The sequence below is a fragment of the Chrysochloris asiatica genome, unplaced genomic scaffold (genome assembly GCF_000296735.1).
Source record: "Chrysochloris asiatica unplaced genomic scaffold, ChrAsi1.0 scaffold00008, whole genome shotgun sequence".
Taxonomy (NCBI): Eukaryota; Metazoa; Chordata; class Mammalia; order Afrosoricida; family Chrysochloridae; genus Chrysochloris; species Chrysochloris asiatica.
In genome coordinates, this window is record NW_006408526.1 from 29,890,453 (window position 1) to 29,900,129 (window position 9,677).

The 9,677-nt window shown below is 43.2% G+C and overlaps 1 protein-coding gene across 1 annotated transcript in view; it reads right to left on the reverse strand.

Annotated features, from left to right (window-relative positions):
* Positions 1–9,677, reverse strand: part of DSCAML1 (Down syndrome cell adhesion molecule like 1) — a 442,529-nt gene that overhangs the window by 204,503 nt on the left and 228,349 nt on the right. The gene's annotated exons all lie outside the window — the stretch shown is intronic.

Here is a 9,677-nt window from a genome sequence, read left to right on the forward strand (position 1 = left end):
TCTCTCATCTCCAGGTCAATGGGAGTCCATGGAATGTTGTTGAACTCAGCCCATTTCTTCATTGCTGTCTTTCCCCCTCTTCCACTCACCAGAAGACCAATGTGGTTGTCAGCAAGCTTACATGCCTGCTCATGTGTTCCCTTTGAGTTTCAGTCTTAGAGGGGATTTGTCCTGAGGGAATTTGATTGCTTGCCTTTATGACTTCCCGGTGAACAACTTGCTTATTCTTGTAGTAGCCAATCATACAGTCAGTCATCTTTGTTTTGGGTTTTTCCTGATGATCTGTGTTTGAGGATTTATCTTCTTTTGCTCTAGCTGTTCCAGGCTGGTTTGCTTGTCCTTTCTAGTGAGAATGTTCCACCTCAGAATGTTCTGGATGGGGCTCAAGTTCCACCTAAGGTTCTATACACTGTAAAGGCTTTGCAAGAGGCCTATTTCACTGAGCAAGTTCTAGAATATCCCCCTATTTTTGATATAGGCACTAGACTCTAAGAACTGTGTAGAAGAAGAGTCTCCTTCATAAAGAGGCCCACAAGAGGATAGGAGGGGAGCAGAGCGGGACAGGGTACTGATGGTCTTTTAGGAAGTATGTGTTTGACTCTCTGTGACTCTGCTAGTACAAAGTCTATCCACCTTGGAGAACAGAAAGGTGAGAAACAAACAAGGTAGTGGGGAGGTCAGGCTTACCTATCTTAGGGAAGAGATGGGAATGTGCAGGTACCGAACCATGGGAGACCATCTGCAGGTCTTGCCTGGGTTTCTGCCACTCACAGTCCCTAACCAATGCCAACCACGTGGATGCCACCCTGAGATCACTGTGCACATAATTCCAATCAGATAGTTCAAAAGAAGAGGATTTAATGAAGAGACTAGCTAGGGAGGTGCAGACAGGGTTATAGGAACCAACAACTGATGTTGATACATCCAGAACTGCCAGTCACAGGTAGATCTGAGAAAACAGAACTTGGTTCCACCAGACTTTAGCCATACAAGGGTGAGAGCAGAGGGGTCTGTCCCCTATGCATGGAGATTAGGAATCTCCTCTGCACCCAGAGGTCATCTTGGGAAGGAAGACTAGAAGGGCCTTATTAATAGGGGGAGTCTCTGAGTGATGCAAATGGTTAAGCACTCAGATATTAGTGGAAAGGGTGGCACTTCAAATCCACCCAGAGGTGCCTGGGAAGAATGGTAATCTACTTCTTAAAGGCTGTAGTTATTAAAAGTCCTGTAGAACACAGGTTTGCTCTGACACACATGGTATTGTCAGGATTCAGAATCCACTGGTTTGGGTTTTATTACAAGTACAGCAGAAAAAGTTCTGTTAAATGTGTGAACTTTGCAAGAGTATTTATTCATTAAGTCTCAACAGACTATTTTAAACTCAAAGAGACTCTTTCTTTTTAAGTAGCAATTTTAAGACCTCCTCTGTTCACCTGCATCTGAAGGGATGGGGGCTCTTGAGCAGTGACATTGGACACAGAAGCTAAAGGATGCTTTGTTTGCATTGTAGTGTATAAAATCTGACTCATTACATGTGTGTTTTGAGACCTTTGTATGGACATTGAGCCAAGCATTGGGGAGATAACTAGATGGATGAGACCTCATGGGGACATCCAGGTGGGAGACAGTATGAACAAATGAAAACTTAAGCAACAAATACAATGGCTACGATAGAGCAAGTTCACAATGGAGAGATGCCATCAATACTTAATGATCTAGTGTGGTTAACACAGTCTTGCAAACAGATATAACTTTTATTGAATTATTTTTTCTGATAATAAAAATAAAATGTTTATTATTTTTTAAAAAATGAAAACATATTGAAGAGTATAAAAGAAAGACTTGAAACCCACAATCCCATATACTGTGATCTTCTCGATCATCATTAGGGTGTATTTCCTTTATGCTATTTTTAACACACACATGCATGTAAGCGTGTTTTTGCACACATGCAAATACAGGTCTAGTAAAGGCCATATTGTATATAGTTTTGTTTCCTGATTGTGATTGTTGAGTTGGTTTCAACTCATAGCAACCCTGTATAGGGTTTCTGGTTAGCAGCCCAGTGCTTATCCTACAACACCACACCAGGACTCCATATTTCCTGCTTGGTTATATTGGTTATGTGCTGTGGAGTCGGTTCCAACTCATAGCAACCCTGTACAGGGTTTCCGAGGCTGTAAATCTTTACAAGAACAGAAAGCCTCATCTTTCTTCTGCAGAACTGCTGATAGTTTCAAATTGCTGACCTGGAGATTAGCAGTCCAACTCGCAACCACCAAGCTACCAGAGCTCCTTTATTTCCTGCTGAGTTACTTAGAATTAAATTGAGAATATTTTTACTTCTTGACCCTTCATCTTTTGTGAGGACCACATGATATTCCGTCTTTAAACAATCCCTTGTCATTGGATATTTAGACTATTCTGATTTTTCACTGCTTTGAGTTTTTTTCTGTACATCTGATTATTTCCATTCCCTGCCCCTCTCTGATTTCTTAGGATAAATTCCTAGAAATTAAATGATTAGGTCTATAGGAAATAATACTCTTAAAGCTCTTAACGCATATTTCAATAAATATCACTAAAGGAGCATGGTGATGCTATACGATAAGCACTAGACTGCGAACCACAAAGTCGGCGGTTCAAGCTCACCAGATGTTCTGCAGGAGAAAGATAAAGCTTTCTGCTCCTGCAAAGATTCACAGCTTCGGAAACTCTATCCAGGGTCTCTATGAGTCGGAACATATTCAACAGCACTTAACAACAACAACGACAATCACTGTAAATATTGTGTCAACTCACACTGTCATCAGCAGTATACTGATGTGTCCTTCTCATCTCTGTTGACATTGTTGTTAAGTTTTCAAGTGCTGTCAAGTCAGTTCCAACCCATAGCAACCCTATATAGGGTTTCCGAGGAGCAGCTGGTGAATTTGAACTGCTGACCCTGTGGTTCAAACTTACTTTGCTGTCCAGTGCTTATCTTACAGCACCACACCAGGACTCCTGTTGACATTAAGTATTATACATTTTTTAATGTGTGCCAAATTGCAAGGCAAAAATGGCAGCTCCTTCTAATTTGCATTTTTGATGACTAGTGAGGTTGGCAAATTTTTACATTCTTTCCAACTATTTTCATTTATTCTGCAAATCTTCTGTTGTGTTCTTGGCCCATTTTCCTTTTTGGATGTTAGTGTTTCTTAATGATCTATAAGTGCACTCTCTATTTTAAAGATTTTTATTTTTACCTAATTGCCATATTCATTTCAAATTTGTTTTTCTTGGTTTGTAGCTAGCCTTTTAATTTTATATACAGTATTTGTTTGTTGAAAAGAAATGGTAGGTGTACTGTTTCACCGTCTAGAAGATTGGCCTTCTATTTTGGTCTTCTCCTATGGCCTAAAGGGTCAAAACAGGGAGGGTCTCTGGAACTGAACTTGTCTACCTCTGCTCCCTAAAATCTTCATGGATGTTTGATAAAAACTTCTGAGGGTACCTCATTAAAAACTGCCCCACATCTATCCCTCCTCCTAGAAAAATCAAACAAACACCAAACCAGTTACTGTTGAATCAGTTCTGATTCATGATAATATTCCCATGAGTGCTGGAGTAGAAGTGTGCTCCAGAGGGTTCTCAATGGTTGTGAGCTTTCAGAGATCGATTGCCAGGTCTTTCCTCTGAGGAGCCTCTGAACTGCCAACCTTTTGGCTAATAGGCAAACACATTAGCCATGTGCACCACCAGGGACTCCTTCCCCCCAAAACGCACACAACAAAAAGCCTCCTCAAGGGGGCGCTAACCCTATTTGCTTCTGGATTTTCAAGCTGTTCCCAACCATCATCATGGGGAGAAAAATGTGACCAGTTCCAATAAATTGTTTATGCACACTTACAACACCAATGAGACACCCTTGACTGCTCTGCTCTTTCCCTGTTGACTCAACAGAGAATTCCAGTCCCTCCTACTCCCTATTGTTACTGCAACGATATTTTCTGGTCACATGTTCTTCTAAAACTACCCCCACCCCACCATGTTCCACGGACACACTCACTTACACCTCCCAATCATACAAACATAAGCTACTGGGTGTTTAGGGTTGGGAGGATGGTGGAGATTCTTATCTGGTCCTCTGGCTAAGGGGTTGCTCAGTTAACAGAGACCTTGTCAACAATCATCTCTTTACAAACCAATTCTAGTTAATTTCTAGGGACAGCCCCTCTTTCTCTCTCCCAAGGTAGAAAGTACACATCAATCCAGAAGCCCCAGGACTCTAGGGTGCATGCAGTAAGGATAGACTCTGGGGATGAAGGAGTAATGGAGGTATAGTGTTAGGTCTGTTAGTATGGACCTCCCACAGAATCATCCAATATATTTCTGGCTCTTCTTTTCTGCCTACAACCTTTCCTTTCCCCTTAAAATATTTTGGATACTATTCTACCTCATTCTACACAGCTACCTCATACTTTGTAACAGTTGCACAGTATTCATTTTTACATTCTACTATATTAATTTGTTTGGAGTATGTGGCACTGTAGGATCAGCCCTGAGCTGCTAACTGCAAGATTGGCTGTTCAAACCCATCCGTCACTCCTTGGGAACCCTATGCAGGGTCACTCTGAGTCAGAACTTACTCAAAAGCACTTAACAGCTGCATGTTATTTTATTAAACCAATTACTTATTTCTGTGCATTGAAGTTGCTTCTAAGGAGCCCTGGTGGTGCAATGGTTAAGCACTCTGCTGCTATAAAAAAAGTTGGCAGTTCGAAACCACCCAGCAGCTCCTTGGAAGAAAGATTGAAGAGGGCAGTCCTACTTTATCTGGGTGAGTTTGAACTACCAAGGTTTTGTTGTTGGTTGTTAAGTGCCGTCGAGTCAGTTCCAACTCCCTGTATAGGGTTTCTGAGGCACAGCTGGTGAGTTTGAACTGCCGATCTTGTGGTTCAAACTGACCTTGTGGTCTAGTGCATTATTCTGTAGTGCTACACCAGGATTCTTATTTTGGTTAGTAGTCCATGTTTATCCTACAGTGCCACACATGTTGTTGTTAAGCCGTTGAGTCAATTCCAACTCAGTGTGACCCTGTCTAGGGTTTCTGAGGAGCGACTGGTGGGCTTGAAGAGTTGATCTTGTAGTTCAAACAACCTCGCAGTCCAATGCATTACCCTGCAGCGTCACACCACAACTCCACACATGTTAGAGAGACAGCAACACCGCCTTCAGAAACGTGTACACCTAAATGGAGGGTATGTTGAGAAACAACAGCTTCCCATTTTGATATTTGTGTTTAATAAAGATTTCTATGATTTTGTAGCCAAAACATAAAAGTGAAAGAAATGGAATTTTCTGAAGTCTCCTTATATGTCTCTCAGGCCCAAGTATGGCTCTCTGTACACAGTTGTTGTTGTTAGCTGTTATCAGACCAGACTCATGGTGGCCCCAAGCACAATAAAACAAAATACTGCCAGGTCCAGCTGTTGTGATCCACAGAATTTTCACTGACAGATTTTCACAGAAGGAAGACCACCTGGCCTTTCTTCCTCATTCCTCTTAGTCTGGAAGCTCCGCTGAAACCTGCTCAGCATCACAGCGACATGCACATCTCCACTGACAGATGGGTGCCGGCTTCACATAAGGTGCAGTGGCTGAGAATCATACCTGTGTCTCCTGTGTGTTGTTGTTGTTGTTGTGAAGTGCTGTCGAGTCCGCTCTGACTCACAGTGACCCTGGATAGGCATTCTCAGGAGTGACTGGTGGGTTTTGTACTGCTGATCTTGCAGTTAGCAATCCAGCGCTGATTCTACAGCATCACACCAGGACTCCGTGTCTCCTGTGTGTAGGCTGAGAGTTCGACCTCTGTCCACCATTGCCTCCTGAACACAGTAGATGTTCAGTAAACACGTTGTTGTTGTTGTTAAGTGTCATCGAGTCGCTTCCTACCCATGACGACCCTGTATAGGGTTTCCAAAGGAACAGCTGGTGAGCTGGAACCACCAACTTGTGGATCAAGCTGACTTTGCAGTCCAGCGCACTAACCCACAGAGCCACACCAGACTAAAATCAGATGATGCCCTAGCAAAATGGGCCTCTGTCAGCACTGTTATTCGTGCTGTTATAACAAAACCCACCCAGGGTGGCTTTAACAAACAGAAATGTATTCTCTCATAGTTTAGGAGGCTAGCTGTCCCACTTTAGAGTGCCAGTTCTAGGGGACACCTTTCTCTCTTGACTCTGAAGGAAGGCCCTGTGTCTTATGGTGATCTTCACATGGCTCGGCATCTCTCTTCCCCCATGTCTGCCTTTCCCAAGCTTGTTTATTTCTTTTATATCTCAAGAGAGATGGACTCAGACACATCCTACACTAATCCTGCCTCATTAACATAACACAGACAGCCCATTCCCAAATGGGTTCATGACCACAAGTACAGATATTAGGATTCACAACGCATATTTTTTAGGGACACAATTCAGTCCATAATAGCCTGTCTTGGCCTCCTATACTTTGGGAGAGGTTTTTCTAGACAGTGCTTCTGTCTACAGCCCCTTCTTCCCTCCTTCCTTCTTGATGGCACAGATGTGCCAAATCCAGTGGCTTGCCAGCTTTCAAAGTACAGCAGCCCTACCCCAGAACCCAGGCAACAGCATCAGGCAAGTCAGATGTTTGTCATCTGTGTGCCAGGTTTCTATTTTCATTTCCCACATCAGCATCATGCCAACAGTCTCTTCTCTGCCTGCTTCCTTTTCTTGCCTCCTACCCCATTCACAACCCACCATTTGCCCCTGCTGGAGATCAGCTGTTGGGTTCCAGGTACAAAGGTGGTTTTGCTTGACAAATGAAGCTGCTCTTCCAGGAGGTAGTAAAGAGATCAATACTGGTTATACTGGAATGTTCAAGAACGACGGGGGGCAGTGTGGTGCCCCCAAGACCATGCCAAGACCACACCGTGCAGCCTTCTCCATTCAATTCCCCTACCCTCTTCACACGTCTGAGCTCCCCAGGCACTGCTGAAGCTAGCCTGTCTCCTTGCTGAGGGGTCATGGTTACCATCAGGGATGAGCATCTTTAGGGTCCAGGGCTCAGAGCATGAGTGAGGACCCTACAAAGAGGTGATGCTGCTCAGTGCTTATGGAAAAGCATGGGTGGAGTGAAGGGTAGGAGCAGGCCTGGGTTGGAATCCCAGTTCTTCTTCTCACTAGCTGTGTGACTTTGGGTAAGTCACTTTCCCTCTCTGATTGGGCCAAAGATTCTTTCTCTGTAAACCAATAGATTATACTAGATAAGGAGTTTCAGGGAACCCATGTATCCCTGAAATTCTGTGTATACACACAAAGGGGTTTCAAAATGTTCATGGAAAAACTCCATAATTTTTCCATGAACTTTTTGAAGTTCCCTCATGTGTGGGTATAAATGTATATATCCCTCCCCCCCCTCCCCCCCCAGGTACAGAATCCATACTCCTCCCCACTCTCTGGGTCTAGAGTCCCCAGAAAGAGACCTTTGAGTCCAGATGATGAACAAGCATGCTTTGACTCTAAAGGAGACAGGCATTCTTGCAGTGCTATAGACACTTAGCAAATACCCCAGAGAACTTAAGGGTGCTATTGGAATAGCAAGAAAGGGGTGGTTAGAGGCATCTGGGTAAGTCTAGAAAAACATCCTAAAAGAGGCATATTTTGACAAGAACGCAATGTTCTCAGGAAAGAGAGGAGCTTAAAGATAGAGGTGAAGGGGCATTGAGGAACAATAGGTTGTTATCTCCCATGTGCTGGTGTGGCACTGTAGGAGCTGCACTAGCCTGCTAACCACAAGCTTGACAGTTCAAATCCACCAACTGCTCCTTGGAAACCCTATTATACAAGGTCGCTATGAGTCAGAACTGATGTGATGGTATATAACAACAGCAACAACTCCCCCATGTGCAGAAATCAGGTGCTTTGTGAGGGTCCCCAATTAGCTGAAGCAGCTCACAGTCCTCCACTAAGCACAAGAAATCAAAAAGTCAAACTCCAGCTCATTAAATGCTCTGGGCTGGCTAGCTATTAAAAGAATTTCCATTTCAGAACAGGATGCCTACCAGGGAATGCCAGACCTAAATATAAGCTAGCCCCTCCCTGCCAGGAGACTTTACCATGTTAGGAGGGCTGCGTGGAGATGTGTCATTACTTTTAACATCCAAATATAACCCGCCCCAGGGGGTAAGGGACTAAAGCTGCTTTCCTCAGCTGCCTTCTGCCAGAGCCAGGGGAGATGCCTGGGTGGCCTAGAGCAGGCCCCTGCAGAGCTAAGGGGTATGGGCTATAATCTGTCACCTTCCCTAAAGAGTAGGGTCTGGATGGAGGACCACTGAGGTGTGCTGACTACATCACGTTTGGCTGTTGGGGTCTCAGGATGTTAGGGGCTCTCTGGGTGAGGAAAAGGCTGCTTTGGAAACTTATGCTTCCCTTTCCTATATACTTCTCTGGAATGGGGGTAGAAATCAGGCCAGAGGGAGGAAAAGTTTCCTTAATTTATATATATATATATACAGTGCTGTAAGATAAGCACTGGACCTCAAGGTTGGTTTGAACCTCAGGGTTGGCAGTTCAAACTCACCAGTCACTCCTTGGAAACCCTATATAGGGTCATTATGAGTCAGAACTGACTCAATGGCATTTAGTAACAACAATACCTTTATACTTACACATATACATCAGACATTTGATGGATCTTGACTTAAAACAGAGACTATCAGAAAGATGTTTATTTGTGCTTTATTGACTATGCAAAGACTTCTGACTGTGGATTATGACAAACTCTGGATAACATTGCAAAGAATGGGTATTCCAGAACACTTGATTGTGCTCATGAGGATCCTGTACACAGATCAAGAAGCTGCCATTAGAACAAAACAAGGGGCTACTGAATGGTTTAAAATCAGGAAAGGTGTGCATCAAGGCTGTATTTATTTGTATGTTGAGCAAATAATCTGAGAAGCTAGATTTTATGAAGAAAAACTTGGGGTCAGGATTGAATGAAGACTCATTAACCCTGCAATGTGCATATGATACAATCTTGCTTGCTGAAAGTGAGAAGGACTTGAGGAAGACTTAAAGTACTTAACTACTGAAGATCAAAGACCACAGTCTTCAGTATGGATTGCACCTCAATGTAAAGAAAACAAAAGTCCTCACAACTGGACCAATAAACAACACCATGATAAATGAAGAAAAGATTGAAGTTGTCAAAGACTTCATTTTGTTTGGATCCACAGTTTAACACTCAAGGAAGCAGCAGTCAAGAAATCTTACAATGTATTGCATTGGCTAATCTGCTGCACAGACCTCTTAAAAATGTTGAAGAGCAAATATATCAGTTAGAGCTTGACTAAGGTGTACCTGACTAAGCCATGGTATTTTCAGTAGCATCATACACATATGAAAGTAGGACAATGAATAAGGAAGGCTGCAGAAGAATTCATGCATTTGTGTTATAGTTTTGGAGAAGAAAACTGAAGGTACCTTGAACTGCCAGAAGAATGAACAAATCTGTGTTGGAAGAAGTACAGCCCGATGCTCCTTGGAGGCAAGAATGGTGAGAATTAGTCTTTCATATTTTGGGCATATTATCAGGAGGGATGAGTCCCTGGAGAAGGATATTATGCTTGATAAAGTGACAGCCAGCAAAACAGAAGAAGACCTCC